The 16,507-nt window shown below is 46.0% G+C and overlaps 2 pseudogenes; both read right to left on the reverse strand.

Annotated features, from left to right (window-relative positions):
• Positions 1-164: 164 nt before the first annotated feature.
• LOC148119933 (chromatin target of PRMT1 protein pseudogene) lies at positions 165-1,271 on the reverse strand (annotated as a pseudogene).
• A 2,656-nt stretch (positions 1,272-3,927) lies between these two features.
• Positions 3,928-5,010, reverse strand: LOC148119934 (chromatin target of PRMT1 protein pseudogene; annotated as a pseudogene).
• Between the last annotated feature and the right edge of the window lie 11,497 nt (positions 5,011-16,507).

Below are 16,507 nucleotides of genomic sequence, written 5' to 3' on the forward strand. Positions count from 1 at the left end.
CACAATATGGAAAGGTACACAGAACAGAACAAAGGCACCCACTGGTATAGCAAGCGAGTCCACAACCCATCGTGTGAGTCCTTCCCCGGCCTCAGTCAGAGTCCTTCTCAGGGTGCTCCAGGTTCTTTCTTCCTAGGCACAGGGGTGGTGACTTTCCCGAGAGTCTAAGAGGTAGGCAGGAAGGCGGGCAGGCTGCAGTCATCGGTTTCAGGATCTGTCTGCGCCATGTAGGCATCCAACTCAGCATCCAGGCGTCCTTTAGTGTTGGACATGTACTCGTCCAGTTCCTTGTCCAGCTGCTCCTTGGTCAATTGAGAGCGACGGAGGGCACCTCTCCCTCGACCACGCCATCCAAAGTTGCCTCTTCCCCGACCCATCACAGCCAGACCTCTCCCACCGACTCCACCACGACCCATAGCTGCCCGCCCTAGGCCCCCTCTCCCGGGGCCTCCACGACCCGGAACAGCACCACTTCTTGAGTCCATTCGTGGGGCAGCTGAGTCCAGTTCACCTCGGAGGAGCGGGCTTCGACCTTGGAGCGACAACCCGCCCCTAAGCAGCCTTCTGGTGGCAAATCCCCCACGGAGTCTTCCTCCTCTTCCTCCTCTCCCTCTTCTTCCTCGTCCTCCTTCTTCTCCTCCCCTTCTTCCTCTTCCTCCTCCTCCTCGTCCTCCTCGTCCTCCTCCTCGTCCTCCTCTTCCTCCTCGGGGAAAGCCTCTCTGGATTTCGGGTAGGCCTCGTCCTCCAATCGCTCCCCTGGACAGGGCACCTCTGGGTCGGCCAAAATGCGCCTGGATGTTCCTCTTCTTTCCCAGGCCCCGCTTAAGTTTTAATGCTGCCTGGACAGAGGGTCTATTCTTCATCTGCTGGGCCAGCCTTCTGCTTCTGGCACTGCTTAGCTGCTGCTGCTGCAGCGAAGCCCGAATAGTCGCTGCCGTGGGCTGTTTGTTCTCCAGCATACTAGTAAAGCGCTCATTTAGGGACAGCTTGGTGGTTCCTTTCAACACCACTTTCCTCTCTGACTGTGTAGCCATCTTCAGATCCTGAGAAGGGAAGGAGATGGACCCCAGGGCTCCTCCTGAGGCGGCTGCGGGCAGGTTGGCTGAATCTGAGCTGAGTAGGACCGCTCAAGTCTCTTTGCTGGGCGCTTGGGTTAGGCGCTTGGATAAAGGGGATGATGGGAAGCTCAGTCCTGGTGGCTTGGCTCCTTAGTCCGCTGATTTTTCTTCTTGTCCGACCAGCCCTTTCTTTCCTTTGCTTTGTGCCGTCCTTCGCTGCCAACTCAAGCTTGCTACCTCCAGGAATCTCGGAACGAGACTGCTTGTCTGAGAGAGGTCTCGACCCCTTCTTATACTCCTCTCTAGGGGTGAGACTAAGGGCGTGCACCAGTGGAATTAGGGTGTGTGTTAGGGTGTGGCCACTGGGATTAAAGGTGTGTCTTGCCATAATCTGCTCATTGAGGCGGATCAGTGGGACTCTTTTACACTCAGATCTTCAGGTCATCTTTATTTACTTAAATACAGTTGAAATGTCACTACGATTCCCCCGTTCTTTCTAAAAGAAAGGTGGAAGCTATATGTAATATGCGCATAGACAATTTGTACAGGCATTAAATACATCGACAATGCCTAGTCCATTTGCATTTGACAAATTCAGAGAAAAGATTTCACATCTATCCTATCTAGGTGGGTTCAAAGTCTTCCTCCTGATTGATTTTCTATCCTAATTTCCTTTCAGTGTCTGGAAAACTAGAACTATAGCTATCAAATCCTCAACCCCCTCAGAGACCCAGGAAGGAAATAACAGGAACCCAGTAAGCAGGAGGTGCAAGCAGGCGACTTCCAAACCATGGAATGACAGAACACATCTGGCTGCCCGGACAGTCACCCACACCGAGTTCCTCAGCAGCATCGGGGCATCCCTCTTCAGCCTTCAGGCCTAGCATATGTGACAGGCTTTTCTGTGATCAGAATATTCCGTGTCCTGCTCGTCTCTAGGAGAAAGTCGTGTTGGCAGTCGAGATAGGGGCGTTTCCTGCCCCACGGCTTCTTTATCGCCACAGAGAAAGTAAACTGCAGGTGGAGTTTCTTCCATGTCTCTTATCCTCTCTGCAGTAGATTGCTGCTGCCAGGAGCAGACATGTCTCATTGTCACAAAAGAGAACAATCTAGGTTATTAAAGCATTTTAACTGCCATATTCTGTAGATCTCTGAAGTGTTTGAACATGACCTATCCATCTAAATTATATCTTTGTTTGACCTTGAAAACATACCTAGTATGACTATGAGTTCAATTTTACCCGGTGATGAACTACTACCCTATATTTCTTTATTTTACTAAACAGTTAATTGTTAATAATAATTTTCATGTCTAGAAATTGATATTCCATTGTTAGATGAGCAGTATAGGTACAATACCTCGGACAAGATTGGAAATGTTTGTGGAGCATGTTTTACTAAAATAGATCTCAAGTTTGTATCAATATGCAAATTTGTATACAATATATAAAAATAAACCAAAGCAAAAGACTTAAAACAAATAGGTGCGAAAAACAGGATCAATAATCGTTTTTTATTGCTTATCATTTTATCTCTATCCTCTCTGTCTCTCTCTGTCTGTCTATGTCTCTCTCTCTCTCTCTCTCTCTCTCTCTCTTTCTTTTTCACCATTTTGGGTTTTTGATCCAGGTTTTCTCAGTAGCTATAGAGCCTGTCTGGGAACTGGCTCTGTAGACCAGGCTGACCTTGAACTCATTAAGATCAGCCTGCTTCTGCCTCCCAAGTGTGGGGATTAAAGTGATTGCCACACACGCCCAGCCTTTGTTTTTCAAAACAAAAACCTTAAATCTAATCAAATATCCTTGGTTTAGATTTTTCCTAACCATTAGCCATAATAAATTGTAACTAACACATTAAACAAGAACAGACATCCATAATCCATTTTTTTCTTTTTTGGTGGAGGGTGAAGGTGTCCATAGTTTTCTAGACTACTTTCTGATGATTGGGTGCTCATAATTTTTTTTTTGAATGAAACAACAGCTTTATAACGAAGCAGGTTAAAAGAATTCCACTGAAACTGAGCAGCTGACCAATTGTTAAAATTAAGCCTTCAAGAGGTTCCAAAAAAACAAGTTATGTAGATTGAACCAAGTTGGTTCTGAACCTTGGTAACTGCATGTCGGCAGGAGCAGCAAACGACTCCTTCCCAGAGTTAGGTTGTAAAGCGTCTCCCAACCCTGTCTCTTCAGCCACATCGAACGGCTTCTCCAACAGTAAATGTGTACAAGATTCTCAGACAAAACAGAGAGCCAAAATGAAAAATCTCATTTTAGGGTGTAAATTCTACACATCCAACTCAGTGTGTCATATGCAATGTCAATGGCCAAATAAAAGTGCCCATTAGGTGTAAGCCATTCGTGACCCAGCAGCAGTATCCACAATTCCGCATTAGCTCCCTCACCAACAACACAGCCGACACACTTCAGGTTTAGCTGCAACCGGACAGCTTTTCAGGAAGATGTAGAACTCTATCCCAGAGAGCACATATCAGTGAGGACACTGGCTCCTGCAGGAAACGTTTCCGGAATCAAAAAGGTGACCAGAAGGAATATTAAACCATCAGCATATATGGCAGGTGAGGCAGAGACTAGAAAAAGGGTCCCCTCACAGGGCCAACGCATTCCTGCTTAATAAACTCAAGTCTGGGGGACTGGATAAACAAGAAAACACCTCAGCCGAATCAAAGGAAAATGGGGTTTATTTCACACAATATGGAAAGGTACACAGAACAGAACAAAGGCACCCACTGGTATAGCAAGCGAGTCCACAACCCATCGTGTGAGTCCTTCCCCGGCCTCAGTCAGAGTCCTTCTCAGGGTGCTCCAGGTTCTTTCTTCCTAGGCACAGGGGTGGTGACTTTCCCGAGAGTCTAAGAGGTAGGCAGGAAGGCGGGCAGGCTGCAGTCATCGGTTTCAGGATCTGTCTGCGCCATGTAGGCATCCAACTCAGCATCCAGGCGTCCTTTAGTGTTGGACATGTACTCGTCCAGTTCCTTGTCCAGCTGCTCCTTGGTCAATTGAGAGCGACGGAGGGCACCTCTCCCTCGACCACGCCATCCAAAGTTGCCTCTTCCCCGACCCATCACAGCCAGACCTCTCCCACCGACTCCACCACGACCCATAGCTGCCCGCCCTAGGCCCCCTCTCCCGGGGCCTCCACGACCCGGAACAGCACCACTTCTTGAGTCCATTCGTGGGGCAGCTGAGTCCAGTTCACCTCGGAGGAGCGGGCTTCGACCTTGGAGCGACAACCCGCCCCTAAGCAGCCTTCTGGTGGCAAATCCCCCACGGAGTCTTCCTCCTCTTCCTCCTCTCCCTCTTCTTCCTCGTCCTCCTTCTTCTCCTCCCCTTCTTCCTCTTCCTCCTCCTCGTCCTCCTCTTCCTCCTCGGGGAAAGCCTCTCTGGATTTCGGGTAGGCCTCGTCCTCCAATCGCTCCCCTGGACAGGGCACCTCTGGGTCGGCCAAAATGCGCCTGGATGTTCCTCTTCTTTCCCAGGCCCCGCTTAAGTTTTAATGCTGCCTGGACAGAGGGTCTATTCTTCATCTGCTGGGCCAGCCTTCTGCTTCTGGCACTGCTTAGCTGCTGCTGCTGCAGCGAAGCCCGAATAGTCGCTGCCGTGGGCTGTTTGTTCTCCAGCATACTAGTAAAGCGCTCATTTAGGGACAGCTTGGTGGTTCCTTTCAACACCACTTTCCTCTCTGACTGTGTAGCCATCTTCAGATCCTGAGAAGGGAAGGAGATGGACCCCAGGGCTCCTCCTGAGGCGGCTGCGGGCAGGTTGGCTGAATCTGAGCTGAGTAGGACCGCTCAAGTCTCTTTGCTGGGCGCTTGGGTTAGGCGCTTGGATAAAGGGGATGATGGGAAGCTCAGTCCTGGTGGCTTGGCTCCTTAGTCCGCTGATTTTTCTTCTTGTCCGACCAGCCCTTTCTTTCCTTTGCTTTGTGCCGTCCTTCGCTGCCAACTCAAGCTTGCTACCTCCAGGAATCTCGGAACGAGACTGCTTGTCTGAGAGAGGTCTCGACCCCTTCTTATACTCCTCTCTAGGGGTGAGACTAAGGGCGTGCACCAGTGGAATTAGGGTGTGTGTTAGGGTGTGGCCACTGGGATTAAAGGTGTGTCTTGCCATAATCTGCTCATTGAGGCGGATCAGTGGGACTCTTTTACACTCAGATCTTCAGGTCATCTTTATTTACTTAAATACAGTTGAAATGTCACTACGATTCCCCCGTTCTTTCTAAAAGAAAGGTGGAAGCTATATGTAATATGCGCATAGACAATTTGTACAGGCATTAAATACATCGACAATGCCTAGTCCATTTGCATTTGACAAATTCAGAGAAAAGATTTCACATCTATCCTATCTAGGTGGGTTCAAAGTCTTCCTCCTGATTGATTTTCTATCCTAATTTCCTTTCAGTGTCTGGAAAACTAGAACTATAGCTATCAAATCCTCAACCCCCTCAGAGACCCAGGAAGGAAATAACAGGAACCCAGTAAGCAGGAGGTGCAAGCAGGCGACTTCCAAACCATGGAATGACAGAACACATCTGGCTGCCCGGACAGTCACCCACACCGAGTTCCTCAGCAGCATCGGGGCATCCCTCTTCAGCCTTCAGGCCTAGCATATGTGACAGGCTTTTCTGTGATCAGGATATTCTGTGTCCTGCTCATGTCGTTTTGGCAGTCGAGACAGGGGCGTTTTCTTGCCTAGTGGGATTAAAAGTGTCTGTTACCATAACCTGGTTTATATGGCTGACCAGTGGGATTTTTTACTTTCAAATCTTTATGTAATCTTTATTCATTTAAATATAATTGAAACGCCACTATAATAGTAAAATTGAAAAATATTTACGTCATCAACGGCAGCACATAGCCCTGTACCTAAAATCATCAAACTGTGGTAATATGTTAGTTACCTCTCAGCATAATATGGATGTCTCTCCTGTTGCTTAGTCTGGCTCCTTTGTTGAACAGACTGATCTTCAATTTCATGTAGATTCATGAGGCCAGAGCAGTGTGGCAATCGTGAAGAGGACAAAGCAATGCATCCTCTCCTGTGACTGATATCAGAAAAGCCCAGAGCCATAGGAACAACCATGGCAATGCAGAACCAGCAGAAAGACAAGCGTGAGCAGAGCAGTGCTGAGAGAGTAGAAATTAATCCACACAACCACGGACAACTCCCTTTATCAGAGTTCTAGAGTCACTCAGCGAGGAAGGATGCCTTTCCCCAGGTGGGCTTGCGATGACTTGACAGACACAGAAAAGCACAGTTGATTATATTATGCTGGATCAACATCAATTCAGGCCTAGGAGTTGTGCCTCACACTTTTAATCCTAGCACTCGGGAGGCAGAGGCAGGTGGATCTCTGTTAGTTCAAGACCAGCTTGGTCTACAAGAACTAGTACCAGGACAGGCTCCAAGGTTACAGAGAAACCCTGTCTCAAAGAACAACAACAACAAAATGTTAATTCTGAATAGATGGCTATAGCTCATTGCTAGAGCATTCATCTAATGTACATGAAGCCTTGGCTCCACCTCTAACGCTAAATAATGTTAATATAAAAACCCTATCTATAAAATGTTAATTTCACTTAGCACATCTCGCTATTGTATACCTAAAAGAAGCAAGAACATGTTTCTGTACAAAACCTTTCTCACCAAGTTTTATAGTCCCATTGTCTAAAATAGCTAAGGAGGAGCTGTAGGCTCAACGGTTAAGGGCACATTCTATTCTCACAGAGCACCCAGGCTCTGGCTCCAGGGAAACTGGTGTCTTCTTCTGGATTCCATGGGCACTTGCAATACGTGGCACACACAAATTCAAGTAGGCACACACAGAGACATATTAAAATGAAAACAGTCAAAAAGTAAAACAGCCCGAATGCTAGCCCAATGACACATAGGCATCATATAACACATCTAGGCAGTGGGAAATTGTTTGGTAATAATGAAAAATAATGAAAAAATTTAAAAAATGAAATGGTGATGCATGGCATAGCAATCCTCCTGCCTCTGGAGTGTTGGCTTTATAGGTGTGGGCCACCACATTTGTGGTGTATCTGACATTTGGGAGAACTGCCAGGGGAATGCCCAGGGGTTAGTTTCCCTGAAATCGTTAACATCTATTCAAACTCGTATCTGTTATTTTATCCTTTGTAAGGTCATAGACATCCTCAACCTCTCCCCATCCCCAGTGACTCAGGACATCATTTAAATCTGTCATGTGGTATGGATAGACAGGAGTTGTAAATATTGACAAAAGAAGTTGGGTTTTTTCCAAACAGGATGAACACTTTGCCTAAAGCAAGATTGTAAAAATTGGCTTCTAGTCTGCCACACTGAGGTCTAGTAGGGTTACACAAGGCTAAGAAACCACTTTGAAGATATCCTAGGGTGAGTTATTTTGTCCAGAGAAATCTTTAATGATTACACTTGATGTTCGGGCTTGGCTGTGTCATATAAATCTTCCTTGAGAAAGAGAAGAGCTGGAAATTTCCTTCTTTGGCATGGCATGAGCTAATAGCACTATTGACAGTGACCTGATCAAGATCTGAGCGGGTATCCGTCTTATCCGTGTCTAGATGCTGTTCCTTTCCTCTTGCAGCATGGTGTGTGTGTGGTGTGTGCATGGGCATGTGAAGGGCAGAGGAAGATGCCCGTTGCATTCCTCTATTGTTCTTCACCTTAGTTTTTAAGACACGGTCTCCCACTAAATCTGAAACTCTTACCGTATTGCTTCGACTGACTGTCCAAGGAGCTCCTGGAATTCATCTGCTTCTCCCACCTCCAACACTACGGTTACAGGTACTCATGTCTATGTTTGGCTTGTGTCTAGGTGCTGGGGATTTGAACTCAGGTCCTTTTGATTTCATAGTAGACATACTCAGCCGCTGAGTCACCTCCCCAGCCCCAATGCTATTTCTTAATAAACTTCCTGGTTCACTGTGTGGCCAGTAACCCCCCCCCCCATCCTTGTGGTTTATTTTGTTTCATCCTGGCCTGAGCAGGACATTTCTGTGAACCTCTTGCAGGTGACAAGTTTCTATCTTGAATCAGAAATGAAGTCAGAGAGCTGGGCCAGCACACTGGGTGTCACTGATGTTTTCTGAGCTTTTCCTTCTTCAGCGAAACCAGAAAGCTTTTTCTCTATATGCATAAAGGATTAGAATAAATTGGAAATAAAATTTAGTTTTTAATAGAAATTCTACTTTTCAGGATTTTTTTGACTAATCAATTTTAAAATAATAAAAAAAAAGCCATGCTATAAAAAAGCCCACAGTTGCACCACTTTTTAACTGGGGCACCAAAACCTGCAAACTACGCACATGAAAACGAATGGAGGTCAGTGCAATACACTATTGCGCATATTGGAGGTGTATATTGCACACGTGTGTGGAAATAGATTCATGCATGCAATGGCACTGAATGCTATATAGCTATTAAAAAGAAAGAGGGTGGGCTCTGTGTCCTGGCACAGGAGATTTCCCCAGACACCTTTCTGTATGAAAACAAGCCAGAGGAGCCCCTCATTTATATAAATTTAAAGCCCCATGTATGCCTCTGGGAGTATATGGAAGGCATATATTTTGGTGTATAAATCAAATTCTCCTTGTAGAAAGTGAATAAGTAAATAAGGAAGCCGACCATCAGCCTTCCTGTTACAGTATCTTGTGGTGGATGCCAGGGCATTCATGTGTCTTTTCTAATTCAGCATGGGAAAGGGACATTTGGCAAATGGTCTCTGTTGTAGAATATTAATGTAAGATGTGTTACAATCGTTTATGCTACGGAATATTTGTTTAGTGATGCAAAGATGTGTTTCTTTCTTTTATGTTGCCTTTGTTTGACTCTGCAAAGCTGTGTTACTTTGCTTGCCTAAAACACCTGATCGGTCTAATAAAGAGTTAAACAGCCAATAGCTAGGCAGAGGAGGGACAGGTGAGGCTGCCAGGCAGAGAGAATAAATAGGAGGAGAAATGTAGGCTTGAGAGAAGAAGAAAGAGAGGAACAAGAAAAAGAGAGGGCGACGCCAGTTGCAGCCACACAGTCAGCCACAGAGTAAGAAGGAAGCTAGGGAAAAAGCCCACAGGCAAAATGTAGCTAAAGAGAAATAGGATAATTTAAGTTAGAAAAATTGGCTAGAAACACGCCAAGCTAAGGCCCAGGCATTCATAAGTAAGAATCGGTTTCCATGTATTTATTTGGGGGCTGGGTGGCGGGCCCCCAAAGAGTTAAAAAAAAAAAAGAACCACTACAGTTATCTTTAGAGATTGCAATTATGAACTAGGTGGTAATGGCATACATCTTTAATCCCAAAACTTGGGCAGAGGCAGGCAGATCTTCATATTCATTGAATATGAAGCCAATCTGTTCTATAGAGTTAATTCCAGGACAACCAGGGTTACACAGAAAAGCCCTGTCTCAAAAAAGAAAAAAGAAAGAAAAAGAAAGAAAGAAAGAAAGAAAGAAAGAAAGAGAAAAGAAGGAAAAAACTCACAAAAAACTAAGAAGGCAGATTTTAGTATTTAACTGTTTTTTGAAAAAAAACTTATAAATGATAGAGCTCAAGGCTCTTCCAGACTAACCAGAAAGATGTTCCTGCATCTTTGGAGCTGGTGCGTGAGATGACCTGGGCTCAGAATCCAGAGCAATTAGGTGCAGACAGCTGTCTCCGATGTGAAATGTGAGATGTTAGAATCAGGGCTTTGTGTGCACATGTAGCACTGTTGAACACACCCACAAATCTGCACAAGGAAGCCAGAGGGTGAGGTTAAGTGTCTTCCTCAATTACTTTCCACCTTAGTTTTTGAGACGGCATCAAGAGCTCATGGATAGGCTAAACTGGCTGGCCAGTGGGCCCCTGAGGTCTCCCTATCTCTTCTTCCAAGTGTTAGGATGGCGACCATGCACTGCAGATACTCAGCTTCTATTCGGGTGCTGGAGGCCCAAAAGAAGGCACTTGTGGTTATGCAGCAAACACTTGACCCACTGAGCCATCTCCCCGGCCTGAAACAGGGCTTTAAAAAATATACTAGCGGAAAAAATGTATTTATACAGGGATCCTAAGGAGATAGCTTAGTTGGCTAAGTATTTGACAGGCAATCAAGTCTTGAGTTCAGTCCCTAATCCCTAACATTGGCATGTGCTTGGAATCCCAGGTGGGGGCAGGGCATATCCCTGGGGATTGCAGCCAGCCAATTTAGTCTAAGGGGCTAGTGCCAGGTGCCAGTAAGAGACCCTGTCCTTAGGAACGACACCCAAGGTGGACCTCTGACCTCCACACATACATGTACACATGTACACACATACACCCCAAATGATAAATAAATTTTTAAATCTTTGAAAGACTTAAAGACAGCTTGGCTTTCCACATTTTCCTTCTCATAGTGCACTTGTCAAAGTCATTTATTCCCTTCCTTCCCTACCCCCCGCCAAGATGGCCAGCTTTGTGGTCAAAGTTGTGGTCAGAGTCCTATATATCCAGTTAATATACAGTGACCTTCTGTTCTCCCGTGACTACACCCAGCTCTGCAGATCATGCAAAGTCCATACAATCTGTGTGGCCCCTTGACTGTTTGATTATCTAGTTGGGCTGTTAACCCCGGTGTGTATTCACTTTTGTGAAACTGATGATTGCCTCAAAAGTGGGTCTCCTTTGCATATAACGGGCCTGGGCCTAGGAAGCAGTTTCCACTCAACTCTGGGCTTTTCTCTGATTAAAAATACACTACCCTGTTTTTCTTGAATTTCAAAGATAAACTGATGTAACTCTTCAGTAAGAAAGAAGTGTGCCAGGTTTCATGTGTGATTTCCAAGGAGTTTTATGTCTGGTGGCAGGAGAAAAAGAGGCCATGAAGGTGGTTTGGACAGGGACAGTAGGCTTCCACAAGGACAGGGGCTCTGGGTTATGTGCTTTCCGAGTCCTGAAACACGTATGAGCATCCTGTTTACTAAAAGTTGTCTCAGGAGAGTGTGCCAAGTGTTGCCATAGGACGCAGCTTCAGAGGAGGATGCGAACGATCCTTTGCAGAAACTCACTTTTGCGGTCAACACATGTCAGGTAAATATACCCATGGCTGAAAGTCTGTGACCTTGAATTTGATCTTGAGTAGACTCTTGGGAGTACCAACTGAAGGCTACCCAGTGACATCATAATTCCACTCACCCCAGTGCATGAATGTCCTGCCTCTCCTAATCTTGTGAATCTCCATGAGTTTCTGCTCACTCTTAATCTAGTTTGATGTTAACTCTAGCTCAGAGGTGCTTGAAGTGCTGTTTTAGGCTTTAACCTCATTGCCTCTTTTGGTTTGTGATAAACTGAGTAGTATTTCCCTTTGAACTTGCTATGCCCAAATCCGTGGGTCCCCACAAAAGCCAACAAAGTAGACCAAGTCCCATATGTAAAAGCAAAGAATCTTTATTTTAATCAAGTTTGCAAACTCGGTATCTCTGCATGTATTAGACTATCTGGAGAGCCCCGAATTAGAATTGGGTTTTTATAGTAGTAAAGGTGGGGGTGAGGGGGTCTCTAAGGTTCAGGACCTGATTGGCTGACATTTGTCTAGGGGTGTCCTGGTGGAAGTGCTGGCAGGTGTTTCTATTTACAGTGCTTGGAATGCCAGGAATTTCCTTTGAATGTTCTGCTCTTGGGTGGGAGTCAGGTAATCTCAGCCTGCCAGGCATTGTCTCAGGGTAAACTATTAAGAGTCTAGACTCCATTTAAATTTATCGAAGGCCAGAGTCCCAGGTGATAATGGTTGGAGAAAGTAAAGAACTTCCTTTCTGCCCAGACTTAGATTATCATGGCTGGCCCTCACAAACTCACTTGAATATCGGAAAGCTGTAACCAAAGTAGAGAACTTGCTTGAATTGAATTGTGCTTCTTCAAAAGCCCTGACAGTTAGTTGATGTTCTTACTGTCTTCTGACTTTGGAGACTCTGAGATTGAGTACCATCCATGACCCTTTGTCTCTATTCATCCTCGAATATAAACAAGCTGTCACAGCCGAACTCCAGCTCCACAGGAGCGAAGTGGGGTAGGAGAAATGGTTTCCAAGAGGATGTCTCCTTCTGACCTCATTTTACTCTGCATCTCCTAACCCGGGAAAGGTTGTCAGTACTGGTGTTCACTGCTCCTGCTTATGATCAGGTCACTCAAGTTAAAACTATAAACTGGGGGGCTAGGGAGATGGCCCAACACAGTAAAGCCACGCTAGCATGAGGATAGTGTTATGATTGATTGTCACTTTAAGAGACAAGCCACGCCCACTCCCGGCGACCGCCCCCCCCCCCACCTTGATTCTCTCTGTTCCCTTTTGGTGCTTGCTCCCCGTCTCCCGCTCCCCTTTCTCTCTCTTGTCCTCTTCTCCTTCTTCCCCCCCCACCCCCTATGTAATAATATCTAATTCTATTCTGTACGATGTGTCTGTCCACGTGTCTCCCACCCGCTTGCCTGCCCAGCTGCTTGCAGCTGGGAAACTGTACCTTCCGGGGACTCACTGTCGCCAGGACCAGCCCAGCGCCACATGGCTGGGCCCAGCACGGGGTTGGCGGCTCTCCCGGTCAGGGACCCCCTGCTCGGGACCAGGCACCAGGACCGGCCGTGAGATGCTTGGGGACCCGCAGACAAAAAATCATAACAGAAATGTGTTCCAACTCCACATAAAGCCAACTGTGATGGTCTGTGCCTGCGTCCCAGTGCCAGGAAGAAGAGCTAGATAGCCCTCTGGAGCTTGCTGGCCAGTCAGTCCAGCCAAATCAGTGAGAAACCCTGGCTCAGAAAGTAAGGCAGAGGGACTAGGTATGGTGGTACACCCGTTAATCCCAAAGGCAGGACCTCTGTGAGTTCAAGACCAATCAGATCTACACAGTGAGTTCTAGGAAAGCCGGGGCTGCATAGTGAGACCCTGTCTTAAAAGCAAAGTAAGGTAGAGAGGCTGGGAAGGTGGCTCCATGGCTAAGGTCACTTGCTGCTCTTGCAGATGACCCACACTCAGATCCTCTCATCCATGTGAAGCACCTGCACTCACAAACACATGCACACACATATACACACAACGGAAAATAATGTAACGGCAGAGTTCAATAAAGGAAGATCCCCAACACTGACCTCTGACCTTCAAACACACACACACCAGCTAACTAAAAGATAATTTGTAGTCATCTTTCAATTACTGTTCATTCTTCCTTTCACCAACTTATAAAGACCTCCCTCTCCATCTTCCATCTTTAGGAAACTCAGTTCCATGTTTAGTTTCCTTCCAGAGCAGAATGGTTTCTGTCTTATTACTTAACTGACTTTTGACCTAGGTCCTCTTATTTTCTACAACCCTGACTCCTTTGGAAAGTTGTGAGGCTTGTTTCCACATCTAAATGGCACATTGTGGAGAGAAAGACTTCTGGCTTCCATCCTTCTCCTGCTGCCCTCTGGCCCCTCCGTTGTGAGGCAGACTCACTGAAGGGGAAGAGGCTGGTCGTTCATAGGACAGGCCCTCTGTGGCATCTCAGAAGCCAGCTTGGACTATGGAAGCAAGTCCAGAAAGGAGCCAATAGTGTTTCTTTGTTGTTTCAGAGTTTCCCCAAGGAAGGAGGCCAGATGCTCTTAAACCACTTAGAGATTAGGAAATGTGAATGTGGTACCTGCAGGTGGCCTGCATAACTGTCTGCTAGCACAGCTTAGAAATCCATCTGAATTCAAACGCCTTTTCTAGTCTGACTTAGCCTATCAAAAGACTGCTCCCTAAATTCTCTGAATTAGAACCTCCTGAGGTCTTACCTCCACCTCCTTGCTAGTCCCTGACCCAGAAGCAGGGCCATCGGAACTTTTTCCAGTCCTCCAGGACAGCAAGGTCTTTTCTAGGGACTCACACTCTCCAGAAGACAAAACACAAACGATGTGAGTGGTAAAGTTAAGGCAGTTTAGAGCGAGGAATGAAGCCAGTGCAGAGTTGAGGCGATTGCACAGCTTTTAGGATTGAGGATGGATTGTTATGGGGATAGTGAGGACTTAGAGCAGAGAGAGGCAGCTGAGTGTTCAGGAGCCAAGACGTAAATCTTCCTGCAAGTCCTTAAGGACAGAAGAAGGATTGACTTGCCCAAGTGGGCGTTGGGAAACCATGACCCATTCAAGAAGTTGTCAGGTTCATGTCATGTTGACAATGGTTTTGCTGTCTCTCACAGTCTTTTCGAATATTTAGATGGCATGGCTTTGTCTGACTGTACTGCCCAAGCTGATACTCCTCTGATCTCTTTAACCATTGTGAGACGTTGTGCTTGCTTTCTGTCTATTGGTGAATTAGAATCCTCTAGATGTTTACACTTAGAAGTTAAGCTTGGGGGTCTTCTACAAGACTATTAATCTAAGCCATAGACTGAGCCTATCAAAGGCTAGCTCCAATTGCAGACTCCATGAAAATAAAAGATGTTCGGCGTAACCAAGAAGGTTTGGTATGCTATCAGTATTTTGTCTCATGCTGGACTTTGAGTTCAGGGTGGTTTATTTTCATTAGTGAATTATTGCTCTAAATGAATGTGCTGATGATTATATTTAAAAACAATGTTATATTTCATTAATTGTTGGAAAATTTAAACAATAACTTGGGGCTTCATTGAGTTTCTGAACCATTGGGCTAATTTCATGGTCTTTAGAAATATATTGGCATCTCCTAGCAGTTAGGGACAGGTAGTTAGTTGTCTGTGTCCCCTTTCCCATATAACCTTGTTATCAGGACCTGTATTTAAATAAAAGAAAGTCTCCCTAGGCAGTGTTGGCACACACCTTTAATCCCAGCACTTGGGAATCAGGCAGGCAGATCTCTGTGAGTTCAAGGCCAGCCTGGTCTACAAGAGCTAGTTCCAGGACAGGCTCCAAAGCTGCAGAGAAACCATGCCTTAAAAAAAATAGTCTCAGCCCACATTCTCACAGACAAGCCCAAAAATAGTCAGGTGACCTTCTCTCCTGATTCTGTGATCTTCCTGGGTACTCTGGCAAGCACCTTGAAGGAAATATTTATCTTCATCTCATAATAAAACTTGAACTTGGCAATATTTAGAGATGTGGCATAAGCTTGCTCTTCATTGGGTGGAGACCCCAGGAAAGAATTCTCCCCAGGCATCAAACATCACTCTGGAAATGTTCAACTAGGTTTGCTAGATGAAGGGAGGTGATAACAGTGGAGACTTTTGTCAACCACACACATTAGCATCATTCATTCCTCAGGTGAAAAACTACTATTGCACTATCTATGGGACCAACAAACCTGGGATGTTAGAGATGGAGACTCTGGAAATGCTCAGCTGAGTCCCCGATGAAGCCCAGATTCCTTGTTAAAATCCTGAGATGACTAATCTTGGTTATCAACACACCTAGACCGAGGGAACCTCAATTTAAGAATTGCCTCTACTAGATGGGCTTCAGGGCATGTCTGTGAAAGGAATTTTCTTGATTGCTAATGGCTGTAGCAGGGCCCAACCCACTAGATAGGTGGGCCTGGTCCTCCTAAGAAAGGTAGTTGAATGTGAGCCTTATAGAAAACCAGATAGTGTTCCTCTGTGGCTCCCACCTTGGCTTCCCTCGAGACGTGAAAGTTGAAAAAACACCGTAAGTAGAACAGATCCTTTCCATGATAATCAACAAATATTGACTTAGTACAAGGCATCAATGAAAATCAAGTATCAGCTGGTTCTCATTCACTTTGCCTAGATTCTAGGTCTCTAGTCGCTATTTCAAAGCCTCCTTGCTTAAAAATGCAATCTTACCAAGTAGCATTCCTGCTGCCTACATTGTTTCCATACAATCCTTAGCCCCTCCACTGTCCTATTCGGATCTCTGCCAATGGCTTTCTCCTGAAAAGAATTCTGAGTACCTGGCTCTGCTAAGTACCCCAGAGATCCAGGAGCAGCTAGCTGCAACCACACACAATAGGTGCAGCAGTGTGTGACTTCAACTTGTCCTTGGGGCTGGTAGGAGTTTGTTGGAGCGTTCGTCATTAGTCAACTCCTTCCTGGAACTCCCTAGCTTAAGAAGTCTGCCAGAGAGTGGGGCAGTGGTGACGTATCCCTTTAATCCCAGCACTCGGGAGGCAGAGGCAGGCGGATCTCTGTGAGTTCGAGGTCAGCCTGGTCTACAAGAGCTAGTTCCAGGACAGGCTCCAAAGCTACAGAGAAACCCTGTCTTGGAAAACAAAACAAAACAAGGAGTCTGTCAGAGGCTACATCTCAAGGCTGCAAGTTGCTGAGGGTAGTTTGTATCTAAAGACCGGTTGATTCTGGAATAGAGAGCCTTGTCCTCTTTGCCGCAGCACCTCTGAAAGTCCTCTCACGTTCTGTTGCTCACCTTGCTTTCTTCCTCCATGTCCAAGGTCATACCCCAGTAAGCCTCCCACATTCTCATCCCCGTGTCACGGTCTGTCTCTCACACTCTCCTGGAACCACTTACTTTACAGT

Source organism: Myodes glareolus, chromosome 14 (genome assembly GCF_982192425.1).
Source record: "Myodes glareolus chromosome 14, mMyoGla1.1, whole genome shotgun sequence".
NCBI classification, from domain to species: domain Eukaryota; kingdom Metazoa; phylum Chordata; class Mammalia; order Rodentia; family Cricetidae; genus Myodes; species Myodes glareolus.